At 39.7% G+C, this 14842-nt stretch overlaps 1 protein-coding gene across 4 annotated transcripts in view; it reads right to left on the bottom strand.

Annotated features, from left to right (window-relative positions):
- Gng2 (G protein subunit gamma 2) overlaps positions 1 to 14842 on the bottom strand; it is a 119261-nt gene that overhangs the window by 21413 nt on the left and 83006 nt on the right. Inside the window, exon 3 of one of the 4 annotated variants that reach the window (XM_058584533.1) lies at positions 3464 to 3529. The exons of the other annotated variants lie outside the window; for them this stretch is intronic. The gene's annotated coding sequence lies outside the window, so the exon portion shown is untranslated. The remainder of the gene's footprint in view (positions 1 to 3463; positions 3530 to 14842) is intronic. 4 annotated transcript variants of the gene reach the window in all.

Raw genomic sequence — 14842 nt, 5'->3', positions numbered from 1 at the left:
GAAGGGGCAGGTGTTTAAAAATGCTGGAGAGGGAACACATTTGAAACCCAAATAGACTTAAAAGTTAAACACAGGCTTTGGGTTTCTAGTTTTAGGCAGCTACATCCTCTAGGTTCTTGTTTTACCATATGACCCAGACAAAGGCCCGTGCCAACTCTGGAATCACTTCGTACATTTCCCCCTCTTCACACTCAGCTGCATTTCCACAAAAGCAAGGGAAAAAAATCCCCCTCCTGAAGAGCCAGGAAGAACTCTAGAGTTCTAGACCAGTGTCCTAAAGAAGCACTCGATTTCTTAAAAACTAACTATGGCATTTGGTGAGGAGTAAGAATCATGTAGCAAGGACCCTGGATCCACTTAGGCTTAGAGTCACTTGGGTGGGGGGATCTTCACCAACTGGAAGGTAAAGAGAGGCACTCAGGCTAAAAACACAGAGGGTGGGATCCACAGATAAAGGAGCAGGACTGGAGGGTAGGAAATGCTGCCCAGAGCTGGGGTGGGAGGAGAGAGGAGCTGGAAACACTGGCGCAGAGCTGGGTTGGGCAGGGAGTGGGATCTGAGGCTCCAGCTCCCTTCTCTCACACCATGCATGTTTTGGGTGCTTTACTCTCTCCACCCCAGTAGTTTTTCTTTTTTTGATCCAGTCTCTTCTTTCTCTTTGAAACTGGTCATAATATAGAATGGACGTCTGTACATTCATTGGAATTCACTGGATTCCCTTCCATGTTCTGAATGCTTTCTCTTTCTTCTCTTTTTTTCCCCCTACATCAAACAACATCAGATATTAGTGGTTAATCATTTTGATTGACTCTGATCTATCCTGGAGTGGGTCCTCAATAGGACCCCACCCCAACTGTGCCTCACAACATTCAAACTCAGAATACTATGTTGACAGATCTTCAAAGAACCAGGTCATCATTTTTTGAAGTTCATTTCCTTTGATGCTCTTCACTCATGTTGTGACTTAGACAAAATTTGAAGGTCATAAAAGGAAAAGTTACACCCCAAAATGTCAAACCCCACAGTGTCCTAAAAGCAAGTGCCTTTGTAAATGTTATGAAAGGCAACATATATGCAGCCATGCTTTCCAGCTATTTCCTGAAACACCATGTGATATGTCTCTATTTCTGGCTTATGTGGATTTATTCAAACCCTGTAGAACCAAGTGCTGCAAAACAACAAAAAGAAAAAAAAAAGCCCTAAAATACAGACAGACAGACAAACAAAACTATGTGAGAGGAGGAAGAGAAAAGCCATTTTCATATCTAACTGTGGTAAGTAAGTAAGTAAAAGTTAGCTGTTTTCTAAGCTTGAGTTATTTGGGCAGTATACCTCTAACACATACTATTTTTCTCTCTCTTACTCTCTTCTTCCTCCATCCCTCCCTCCAATCCTTCCTCCTTCCTCTAAAAGGAGACCTCTACGTTACTGATTCTCTGAAGTACTGATTCTTTTTCCCCCTATTTTTTTCCTGTGGTAAATACAGAGCAAATGAATTATGATCATAATTTCCAAGAATGTAGTTCAGTAGTATTCAGTACATTTAATTTGTTGTACAACCAGCATCTAACTCCAGAACTTTTTATCTTGCAAAACTGAAACTCTATTAAACAATATTTTCCCATTCTCCCTCCCCCGAGCCATTGACAACCACTATTCCACTGTCTGTCTCTGATTCTGAACTACTTTTAGTTGCTTCATACAAGCAAAATCATATACCATTTGTCTTTTTGTGACTGGCTTATTTAATTTAGCATAGCATCTTCAAGGTTCAGCCATGTGATAACATGTCAGAATATTCTTCCTTTCTAAGGTTGAATAATATTCCATTGTATGTATATATTATATTTTATCCATCAATCTATTTTGGGGGGGGCATGTTGGAGATTGAACTGAGGGGCCCTCGACCACTGAGCCACATCCCCAGCCCTATTTTGGATTTTATTTAGAGACAGGGTCTCACTGAGTTGCTTAGCACTTCACTTTTGCTGACTTGCTTTGAACTTTCAATCTTCCTATCTTAGCATTCTGAGCTGCTAGGATTACAGGTGTGTGGCAGTGGGCCCAGCTCCTTCAATCTATTGATGGACACATTTGTTGCTTCCACATTTTAGCTACTATGAAAATGCTGCTATGAACATTGGTGTACAAACATCTTTTTTAGACCTGGCTTTTAATTCTTTTGAGTATGTATCCAAAAGTGGAATTGGTGGCTCATATGGTTAACCTCTATTTAATTTTTTTGAGGAATCACCATACTATTTTCCACCATGGGTTCCAATTTTTCTACATCTTTCCAACACTTGCTATTTTCTGGCATTTTGTTTGTTTGTTTTGTTTGTTATCCTAGTGGGTATGATGTGTCATTTTAATTTGAATTTCCCTAATGATTAGTGATGTTGAATGTCTTTTTAAAATGCTTATTGGTTATTCATATATCATCTTTGGTGAAATGTCTTCAAGTTCATTTTCTATTCTTGTCTTTTTTTTTTTTTTTTTTTGGTACCAGGGATTGAAGTCAGGGAACTTAACCACTGAGCCACACCCCCAGCTGGCTTTATATTTTATTTTGAGACAGGATCTTGCTAAGTTGCTTAGGGCCTCACTAAGTTGCTAAGGCTGGCTACGAAACTGCATTCCTCCTGCCTCAGCTTTCAAAGCTGCTGGGTTATAGGCATACACAACCAATGCTCCATTTTCCATTTTTGAACTGGGTTTTTATTCCTGGTTTTGTTGTTGTTGTTATTCTCTTTAGATATATATGACAGTAGAGTATATTTTGACATATTATACATACATGGAGTATAACTTATTCTAATTAGGATCCCATTCTTGTGGTTGTACATAATGTGGAATTTCACTGGGTGTGTATTCATATATAACATAGGAAAGTTATGTCCAATTCATCCTACTGTCTTTCCTATTCCCATCTTCCCTCCCTTCCCTTCCTTCCCCTTTGTCTAATCCAATGAACTTCTATTCTTCCCTCCCACTCCCACTCCCCTTATAGTATGTTAGCAACCACATATCAGAGAGAACCATTCAGCCTTTGGTTTGGGGGGGATTGGCTTATTTTCACTTAGCTTAATAGTCTCCAGTTTCAACCATTTACCTGCAAATGTCAAAATTTCATTCTTATTTATGGCAGAGTAATATTCCATTGTGTATATATATATATACTAAAAATAGTCAAGAAATTCATTTGGAAAAATAAGAGGCCTAGAATAGCCAAAGCAATCCTTAGTGAGAAAAGTGAAATAGGAGGCATCACAATACCAGACTTTGAATTTTACTACAGGATAATAAAAATGACATGGTATTGGCACCAAAACAGACATGAATACCAATGAAATAGAATAGAAGATACAGAGACAAACCCACATAAATATAATTAAACCCATATCTCTCACCCTTCCCAAAACTCAACTCAAAAGTGGATCAAGGATCTAGGCATTATACCTACTAGAAGAAAAAGTAGGCCCAAATCTCTGTCATGTCAGCTTAGGAACCGAATTCCTCAACAAGACTCCTAAAGCACAAAAAATAAAATTAAGAATCAATAAATGGGATGGTATCAGACTAAAGAGCTTCTTCACAGTAAAAGGAAACAATCAAAAACCTGAAAAGAGAACCCACAGAATAGGAGAAAAATCTTTGCCACCAGCACCTCAGCTAGAGCATTAGTCTCCAGGATATAATAAGAACTCAAAAATTAACACCAAAAAACCACAAATAACCCAATCAATAAATGGGCAAAGGAACTAAACAGGCACTTCACAGAAGAAGAAATATAAATGGTCAACAAATATATGAAAGAATGTTCGACATCTCTAGCAATTAGAGAAATACAAATTAAAATTACATTGAGATTTCATCTCACTCTAGTCAGAAAGGCAATTATCAAGAATACAAGTATCAAAAAATGTTGCAAGGATGTGGGGAAAAGGTTCCCTCATACACTGCTGTTCTTGAGGCGTAGGCGCTTATATATCCAGGATGTTAACCTCTTATCAAATAAATTGTTTGCAGATATTTTCCCCCGTTACATGGGCTGCCTTTTCACTGCTGATGTTGTCCTCTGATGCACAGCAGTTTTAAATGATTGTGAATTCCGGTTTGTCTATTTGCTGTTGCTTCCTGTGTCTTTGGTGTCATATACAAGAAATTTTTGCCGAATCTGATGATGTGAAGCTTTTGTCCTAATTTTCTTCTAAGAGATTTATAGCTTATAGCTCTAACGTTTAGATTTTGGATCCTACTGTGTGTGTGAGAGGATGGTGCTGGGGATTGAACAGGCTAACCATGAGCTCCACCACCGAGTCTCACTGAGAGTTTCAACAGGAAAACACAGAGATATTCTTTGCCAATGTTCCTGTTTCATTTTACATGTAACCCAAGTTGGGCAGAACTTGTTTAAGAGGGAAGGAAATGATTTGAATACACTAATCATTGAAATAGCTCTAAAAGTAAAACTTTGCCAAAAAGCTCATTTAGACAAAGCTTCAGAACACAGATGTCTCTTCAAATGACAAAAATGCTTTTAGTTAAAAAGACAGGTGATTCAATTCTCTATACTGCTTCCTTTACCCCATTAGCCTAGCCTTTGGTGACACTCTGATTAGTGATGAGTTGAAGTTTGGCAAAGCCCAGCCTGGCCCTGAAAAGATTGTTCCAGAGATGTTCCCAATGGTGGACTCCACCTCTCTTAAGAGCAGCAGAGGAAACAGAGCCAGATTCAGGTTCTTTTGAATAAATGAGATTTCAGAAGCCACTTCTGAGAATGCAGAACATTTGAGGGCATCTGCTGGGGTGATGACCCAAGTTTGGATAGTGCTAGTGCGACTTTCTTTGGCCTAGCAAGCCATCCTGAGCCTCGCAGTGTCTATTAGCTGCCAAGGGCTAGATCATCTGTTGTGACCAAGGTATAGCATGGACTCTGTGTGTGGTTACATTCTCTGTATTCGTATCAGAGAACTACAGTGTGAAGGTTTATTTTTTTCAAAACTCTACCACCAAAGTCTCTTAAAAATTCAAATCATCTACCCTCTGGCAATACCAAATGGGATTCAATCTTTTCTCCATGCCTCACACTTGACCCACTGGCAGGGATATCCAATCAGGGAGGTAGGACTTCTTAGGAGACCTTTGGAAATGTACGAGGGTGATTTTGCGTATGACAGGAACCGTGGGTGCTTTTGGCATTTAGTGTGCAGTAGTGGAGACTTCAAAGCCCCACAGCATGCCAGGCAACAGTGAATTGTGTTGTTCTAAAGGCCCATGGTACCCATGATGAGAAATAGAAAAGATATCCAGAAAGTAGCCACAAAGGCATGCACAAAAAAGCTGCTCAAAGAAAGCACTACCTGCAGAAAGTTTCAAACTACTTGGCTTTTAGGTTTTATAATCCCTATTATTTTTCCAGTGATGAATACTGCTAGTGCTCATGATTCTCATTATGCTTTATAGATATTTGGTTCCTGATCATTTATAACAGAGCCGAGGCTCCTTTGTGTATTGTACTGGTAGAATGAGATTATGCTGCATTATACTGGCCAGAAAGCAAGCAGAACACAAATAACAAAAACCTCTAGAACAATTATATGTGAGAGGTTGGTAGACTTATTCAAAAATGTCTTAATTCTCCCACCTGAATTCCAAAATACAGAAGGCATTTTATTCTTTTTTATGAGAGTCCCCCACCTCCACACGAAGAACATGAGAAATAGGCCTGTTGTGGAATAACAACCCTTCAATGAGATTTCTTTTTCTAAAAATAAATGCAGTGTTTTAATTTCTTCCAGGAGGAACTTTTCTGTTAAGAAACCATACATTTTCCTGTCATTTAGCCTTTACAAGAGGCATATAACCCCTTATTTCTGCTGCACAGAGATAAATAAATGTTTTGATAATGGGATCTTTGCCTTAGAGAGGGTAGGTTAATTGTGAAAGATTCCATTCTTTTCATCCTTTAATGATGTTTTTCAAAGCACCCAGACAGACTTCCCTAGGACCTTTAATTTTAATTAAAACTGTATGTTCCAGGCACTGTTTTGGTATTTGCAGTAGGTGCTGAGAGGTTTTAATTTATTTGTTTTGTCTATTTACATGTATCCCACTAGCAATAAAACAAACAATTTCTAGATCCGGAATATAAATTAGCCTCCTAGTCACTTGATAAAGTCTTTATTATTCTCATTTGTCAGTTAGACACATCATCAGTGTTTGGTTGTTGGTTGGCTTTGAATTAGAGGTCTAATTTCAAAGTATCCCAATTTAGAATTTTTTTCAGAGCTTCCACAATTAGTCATTTGGATATATGTCTTTACTAACTGCTCATACCATAACCCAAGTTTGGGTATTTTTGTTACTTTATTTTTTAAGCTCTACTCTGATTTATTCAACAGCAACTAAGTATACCATCATCAAATTGATATTGTCTATGCTGATAAATAAGTTAGAGTATATATATGCTAAATTAAGTATATGCACACCATCAAATTGGTTGTATTAAATATATATGCACACACATCGGTTAGTATGTATGCTAACATTAGATTATGTACCAAGAGTACAGTTAATTTTCATCTGTGTGAAGACATAATCTCAACACTGGTGAATTTATGAATAGTAGATGCAGTGTAAATCAAATAATAATTGTAAAGTGTTAGTCTGCCAGGTTTCAGGTGGCTTTTTGTCAGGCATCTCCTTCTATTACCATTGGCCATTTGGACCCCCAAATTCCAAAATAGTGCATTGATCAGAAAACACTAATTTCTTTTGGTTCCTCAGCAACTACAGACAGTTGAAATTTATAAGGGATTTATTGTGAGCCCATTGATGCTCCAGCAACACTTTCAAATCAAGAGTAGCCATGTTAGAATGCACCTCACATGTTCACTCTTCCCCAATCATATATATATATTTTTTGGTACCAGGGATTGAATCCAGGGGTGCTTAATCACTGAGCCACATACATCCCCAGCCCTTTTTAATATTATATTTAGAGTCAGGGTCTCATCAAGTTGCCTAGGACCTCACTAAGTTGCCAAGACTGGCTTTGAACTTGAGATCTTCTTGCCTCAGTCTCCTAAGCTGCTGGGATTATAAAAGTGCACCATTGAGTCCTGCTCCCAATCATATTTTTTGACAATTGGGTGCATCATAAAGATCTCTTCACTTGCCTTTGCTCATTTTTGAGCAGGAGTGTGGAAGTTTGAGATGGAGAAGGAAAAAGGAGATGAGGATAGACTGGGTAGGGCAGGTGTAGGATGGCTTTGCACCAGCAGGCATGGAGGAGCTTGGAGATGGAGGGTGTGGGACAATCCTGGGCTCCATGGATCACTGGCTTATGTTTGAAGGGGAGAGAGGAGGGAGGATAGAGGGACAGCACAGGTAGACAGCCACCCCTGGAAGCCTCCAGGAATTCACAGGAGGGCCAGAATACAGAGGGCTGGACAACCCAGTGCTGGCTGAGGGGGAGGATGGATCTGTAAACAAAGCAAAACAAAAAGAGCCTTCCAAGAGCTTCTACCTCCCTCTCCCTCCTCTCCATCTTTTAGTGCTTCTTATTTCCGGGAATTAATTTGCAAGCTGAATGCTCCGTTCTTTCACCAGAGGACCAGGAACTCATTCAAGTATTAGCTTATAGAACTGAGAGCTGGTCATGTGCTGGGAACTGGGCCAAGTGCTTCAAAGCATTATCCTATTTAATCCTCATGACAACTCCGAAGGCGAGCGCTATCTGCCTCTTGGAGGAGACTGAGGCTCAGATTAAGTGAGCACATTAGTGAGAAGGGAGTTTCTGCAGCAATCTCTCCAGGGAAAGATTTTCTTTCAGCCTCTCCCAATTCACATTTTCAAAGGCACCAGACTGATCCTAATCTGGGGGTCTATGGTATATGTTTAGCCATTTTCACAAACACAATAGCCATTTCTTCCGGTGTGTGGGTCTGTGTAGCTGTAGGGTGAGCTAAAGTGGATGAGGATGAGCACAGAAGTCCTAACAGCCAAGCCTGCTATTGGGCCAAGAGGCAAGAAACTGAACCATATCAACTTAAAACGCACTCTACTATTTCCATGCGGGTTTGCTGGGAAGTCGCCACTTACCAATCAAGGGAAAGATGAAATCGAGTCTGACTTCCTTCAAATCAGCATGGGAGCATCTACGCTGTATAGGTGGAGAGTAGGACCTGCAGTGTCCCTGCCTCACTCTGGTGCCAGAGACCAGTATTTGAAATGACAGCTCTGTGCTTTCCAGCAAACTCCTGCTTTTCAGAACATTAACTTCTACAAGATTCAGCCTTCCTCTTGGAAAGGAGGTCATTGGTTAGCTGCTTTTAATGACCTTGACAAAAAACCACAGCCCTTGAAAATTGTTGACTTCAAAGCCATGGATTTTGCAAAATGAAACAAATGAATAGGCTGTCTTGCAATTTTAAAATGATACACATGCTTTTAGTTTTTAATCTGAGGCTTGGATAAGGAAATGGCTTATAGCCATAAATAGGAGTTGGCATTCTTAGATGGTAGGGAGGCTTTGTTCACTGCAAGGAGAAGAAGATTGGTATTTTGTTTGGTATATGTTGAATATATATATTTTTTAATAATATGGAAACTCAGACCATGAACCAGTAGGGTTCTAACAAAAAAAGAAATAATGAGCTAGTTTCCATAGAAATGGCTCTGTTAACCTACTGATGTCTAATACTGTGTAACAGCAGGCAAGGGAGATCTGACAGGTAGTGGCCTTCTGCTTCCTTGTAGGGAATTATCTATTGGTTAATTAATTTTCTTATAAGAAACCACTGCTTCAATCTTAAATCCTTAGAAAATCTCAAACCTTAAGCAACTCCTGGAGTTCAGGAGATGTCCCTCCCTGAGCTTTCTTGCCACTGCTCAGTGGTCCTGCTGGTTTACAAAATGATATCACAAGAAGTCTGCTGGTGAACAAAGAGATGCTGAGCTCCCCAACTACATTCCCCAAATAAGGACTGGACCTCTTCAGTTCAGGGTTGTTTTTCAGCATTGTCTTGTCTGGATACTCCCGGTGATGTACAACATCATCTTGTACAACCGTGGAAAAATCTGCACTAGGAGACAGAAGAGCTGAATGCTAGTCCATAGCCACACTCCCAGCTGTTTGAAAAAAAATCATTTACTCTTTCTGGGCCTCAACTAGTTGGCCATAAGGTGGGACTCGCATACATGGCCCTAATGTTTGAGACAACACATTGTAAATCACAGAGTGCTATCCGAGGAGCAGGGATGAAGAGAAAAGATTGACCACTGATCTTTACTGAGTAACTACTAAGCACTTATGGCCTAAAAATATTACATACATAGTCTTCATTCCTCACAAGAAAGAATGTGGAAAAGGAATCATGGAATAAGATGGGCAAAGCAAGGAAATCTATAGGCACAACTAACTGGGACTCTATTCAGCAAGCACTTAAATCATAAACAAGAACTTAACAAACAATTCAAACAGGGGAAGTCTGTTTTGGAGAAGACAATAAATAAATCCTTACATCCAATTTTGAAATTTCTAATTTTCATGGGCAACTTATTAACGAGATGGTGATTATTTGTAAATCGATTGGGATTTACAGTCAGTTAGCAAGGATTTATTGAGTGCTTACTTAATATGTGTGACCCAGAAGCAACATGCACGTGTTCCACTAGGTTTCTAAGGAAACCAGCTGCTGAGGATGTGAGAGTGCCCTGGGTTCCTCAATGATTCTAGTAGGTGCTTTCCCTCATTGCTATCTTCTGCAGGGAAAAGCCCACATCCACAGACATGTTTGTAAAGGTTTCCTGTAGCCACAGAATAAACCTGTAAGCCTAGCACCACAGGCTTGCTTAATTGACTGCTACCTTTGTCTCCTGGGCCCTATATGCTGTATGCAAAGACCCCTGCAGAGCACACATAAGTACTCTGCTCAAGACCAACCCTGGCTGCCACTAGCCCTGATCTGCAGCCAAACCAGCCTGTTCTCTGTTCTCCCAACACAGTTCATGCCCACAGTGGCCCTGATTTTGATGCTTTTCTTTCATCTTGTCACTAATGCTGTGTCATACAGCCCAGGGCCAGCCTCCTTTCCTCTAAGAATCGTTCCTCAGTGATCACAGCAACCTCCTCAGCCCCTAGAGCCCACACCAGCCCACAAGCCTCAGCAAGGGTAATCTGAGCCACTGCTTGGGCTGTCTTTCTTTCTTTCTTTTGCATGCTGTCATGTTATTAATTATCATTATTTTGTGCAGCCATTTGTCCAATAGATATTTATAAATTCTGCCATTTAATCTCTCCAAAGTGATTATAAATTTGTCTGTGTTCACTAGTTAAACAGGCTGAGTGAGCTCTCACCCAATGGCTTTGCACATGCTCTGTCCCCTGCCTGCAATGCTACATTGTCCCTGTATGGCACTGCCCTTGGCAGCTTTCTCCCTGCAGCCCAGGTTCAAATGCCAAATTCCCTGCTGATCCCTCTCTAAAGTGCCCTCCATCTAGTTCCTGTCATTTCCAGACACATCACCATAATTATTTTCTTTAATGCATTATAATAATCTTCAGTGCATTATGATATCAAATTAATTTAGTTATCATCAGTTACCTCCATTAAATATAAACTGTAAAAACAGTAACTTTGTAGTGTTCACAGTAGATGCTCAATAAATACTGGTCAAATAAATGACAGTCCTCTAAAGCATCTTCTGCACCTGGCTTCTGCCTATGTGCCACTTCTGAGGATAAGCTGAGCATCTTTCATACCTCTTACCCTACCCCACCAAAAGTATGCTCCTGGATGCATACTGCTTATAAATGGCTTTTTTTGGTAGCAAAAATGCTAATGTAGCATATTCCCCAAAAGGACACCTCTCAGATTCTCACTTGATCTCATCTAATCTTTGAGTACCTCTACCTTCTTGGGGCAAAATATAAGTCTAAGACTTATCTTCCCTCTTATCATTTGCTGGCCACTTCTGGAAAAGGGACAGTGCTTCAATTTGATCTGGGTTGGGTTTTGGCAACAAATAAACCCTAATAATTTTTCCCAGTTATGAAGTTACACAAATACTCTATCTTAGGAGCACAGACATCAGTCTGATGTTATAAGCGTCTCTGTAATATTGGTCCCTGAATCAGTTCAGGACGACTTACTCCTCTGAGACAGAGTCCCAGTATGAGGCCATAGTCCCTGAAAATGCAGCATCAAAGGCCCTGCCTTCTTTTTAAAAGTTTACTGTTAGGGACAGTGGATAGCACATTTCCTCCCAGTTCCCTTTTTAAAGACTTTTTTATTTTCTTATAAAAGAGACACATAGCTACTTTTGGAAAGTTGAAAAACATAGAGATGCACAAAAATCTCCTATAATCCTACCACCTATGGACATCTATCTAAATCAACCTCTGCAGTATTTTTCAAGTGCTTTTCCCCAACTTGGAGTATTTATCTCTTTTTGTGTACTATCATGCTGGGAAAGTAATATTGACTAATATACATAATCCTTTGCCGGATCCTGCATGAATGTTGACCTCTGGGATAATTTCTTGTTACCTGCACTTCCTTTGGAGAATAAGGCTATTTTAATTTTTTCCCATGATTCAGCAAAGAATTTTATGTTACATCTTTTAAGGTGATTATACACCTCTGCATGGTACAGAGGCTCTTTTTATTCTTTCAAGCAATACTGCCTTTAAAATTTCTCCTCTATGTACATAAGATAAATTGCCAACCCAATACTCTCTACAAGGAGAAAGCAGAGAAAAAGTGTGGGAAATAAAAGAGGAAAGGAAGAGTATATTTAAAAACAAAAAACAATGTCACTAAGTAAGAGTATAGATATCTATTGTCCTTGCAGGCTCAGAAATGCTCAGGGTTGGTGGGGTAGAGAACCAGGGAAAGGGTGCTTCTCTCTAGGACAGCTGTTTATTTGTCATCTCCAAAGGGTGATAGGCATTTATTTTAAGCTTTGACTTGGAACCAGAATTCAATCGTATAGAAACAGGATGCATATGCCTAATTCAAAAATCTGAATTTTTTTCTGGGTGTGGTGGTATATGCCTGTAATCCCTGCATCTCAGGAGGCTGAGGCAGGAAGACTGCAAGTTCAAAGCCAACTTCAGCAACTTAGCAAGGCCCTGAACAACTTAGTGAGACCCTGTCTATAAATAAAATATAAAAAAAGGGGGGCTGGGAATGTGGCTCAGTGGTTAAGCACCCTCTGGGTTTAATCCCTGGTACCAGCCCCCCCCCCAATAAAAAATTCTGAAATCTGAAATCATCCAAAATCTGAAATTTTTTGAACACCAAGATGATGCCACAAGTGGAAAATTCCACCCCTAACCTCATGGGATGGGCTGCAGTCAAAATGCAGGCACACTAAAAATACTATATAAAATTATCTTCAGGCCATGTATATGAACAAAATTAAATTTTGTGTTTACAACTGGGTCCCAGCCAGTTGTAATTAAGATATACTTAATATCTCATTAAGTATATACCTATACTGTTCCAAAAACAAAACAACAACAACAAAATACCAAAAACCAAAACCAAACCAAAACAACAACAACAAAAGACAAAAACAAAACCCAAAATCCTAAAGAGTTCGAGTCCCCAGCATTTTGATTAAGGACACTTAACCTGCAGTATTTTATGTATCAACATTCACCCTTTTTAGGGTGTCACCATAATTGCAGATACTATTTAAGGAGCTATTTAACCACTTTTCTGCTCACCTGCTTCCTTTTCTAGCCCACCTTCACAGAAGGAGGTCCTCGGGTGTTCAGGGCCATTCTGAGAAAGCAAAGGCTGTGGCCCTTACTGACCTTAATGTACCATGAGGTTGATGAAGTTCTTAAATCTTAGAGTTTTGCAGAATCCAGAAGCTGTCTTGGAGAACAATCTTTCCAAAAGAGAAATCTCTTTAATTGCCATTGATTGAAACACTTTAATCACTTGTGACTCAGGTTTAGAAAATTCCTCCCAAAATACAGAGCTCAGAGTGGCACTGTGTTCTCTTTTAACAAGCTTGGGCCTATTTTTGTGGTCCCTGGGGGCTCATGAAAGAAGGTCCTCTCCAGGATTGGATGTGAGGATTTTTCTAGGAATGAGCAAGTTAGAAAATGGCTCTTCTGCAAATTTATGCCACTGACCCTTAAACAGGGGTTAAAGATGAGACATTTGAAATCCACTGAACTGGGACCATTATTTCATAGATAAAAGAAACATAAGGGACAGAATGATTACATGAATTGCTCCGGAAACCATAACTATAACCAAATGTCAGAACCTCATTAGATATACTTTTTACTGTTTCTTGACTTGTTTTTTTATTTGTTCTTATTAGTTATACATGATAGTAAAATGTATTTTGACATATTATACATATATGGAGTATAACTTCTCATTCTTCTGGTTGTATATGATGTAGCATTGCATTATATATGCACATAGGATAGTGATGTCTGCTTCCTTCTATGATCTTTCCTGTTCTCATTTCCCCTCCCTTCCTTTCATTCCCCTTTCTCTAATCCAAGTACTTCTATTCTACCTCCTCTCCCCTTATTGTGTATTAGCATCTGCATATCCAAGAGAACATTCAGCCTTTGGTTTTTTGGGATTGGCTTATTTCACTTAGTATGATACTCTCTAGTTCCACCCATTTACTAGCAATCGTGAATTTATTTTAAACATTTTGTAACCCCTCAAATTGGATTTAGGTTCAGGTTTCTCAGTAAGTTGTCTTTTCTTCCCTCCAAATGTATGGCCTCTATTAGGAAAATGGAAGGACAGGAGTGAGTGAAATAATACCTTACTCTCTCTGCTGACCTGTCTCTCCCAATGTTGATCACCATGCAGTAGTGAGATATTCTGATGCAATGAGATAAAGGAACTGGGCCTGATTTTCCCAGCATTTTTTTTTCCTTTTATTGTTACAATCTGTTAAAAGGGAGCAAATTCAACTTCAAAGGCTCCCTGATTAGTGTGTAAATAGTATTTGCTAAGCAGGTCTCTGTACTTCAATAAAATAGGTTTAATGTTGTACAGAGGGAGAAATAGATAATTATGTGGATCGCCAGGGAATTTTTTAGAGGACATTTCTTTTTTATAAATGTGGTAGCCTGTGAGAATTTGAAGGGAAAGACAAAGGGATGTGGAAATAGCAGAGCCACAAGGAGGCTTAAGGAGCAGGCAGTTCGGCATCCCAGGTGCCCAACTGATGTTCATGAGAGGATGAGAGCATCAGCCTCGTGTACCACACACAGTACTGAATGCTGAGGCTGGAAGCCTGTATCTGAGTTTCAACTTTGCTCAGTAAACACATACAAGTCATTTCACCCTTCTGGGCCTCCATTTCCCCCTTTGCCAAATGAGAGTACTGAAATAGGTGTTTGTGGATTCCTTTCTGGTTCTTTTTTTTGCCAGTTGTTTTATTGACTAATGTAGTCGACTCACTATCAAGGAGTCCCACAGCTCTGGGACTTTCTCAGCACAGTTAAGTTCCAGCCCATACTCCAAAATTAGGTACACAAAGAAACTAGACAAAAAAATGTAGAACAGCTCTAAGACCAATTGGACCCCAATTGGGGTGTCCATTTCCTGGCTTTACTAGATTCTCATTGTACCCTGACTCTAATGATCCTTCGATTCCACCAGGACTCTAATCTAGTGAGCTTGCTGCCTTTTTGCTGTCCCTTAAAACCATCATGTCCTCATAGGCTGACTTGCCAGACTTGGATTCCATAATCTATTAAGTGGTCATCTCCTTGTCACTTACAATGGCCTCTTTCTTCCTCCCTCATACCGGCTGATAAAATCCCCTGTCCTGGTTGGACACA

Source organism: Marmota monax, unplaced genomic scaffold (assembly GCF_021218885.2).
Source record: "Marmota monax isolate L192 unplaced genomic scaffold, Marmota_monax_Labrador192_F-V1.1 WCK01_AAM20220418_F8-fsc00001, whole genome shotgun sequence".
NCBI lineage: Eukaryota > Metazoa > Chordata > Mammalia > Rodentia > Sciuridae > Marmota > Marmota monax.
This window is presented reverse-complemented; position numbering and strand designations above follow the sequence as displayed.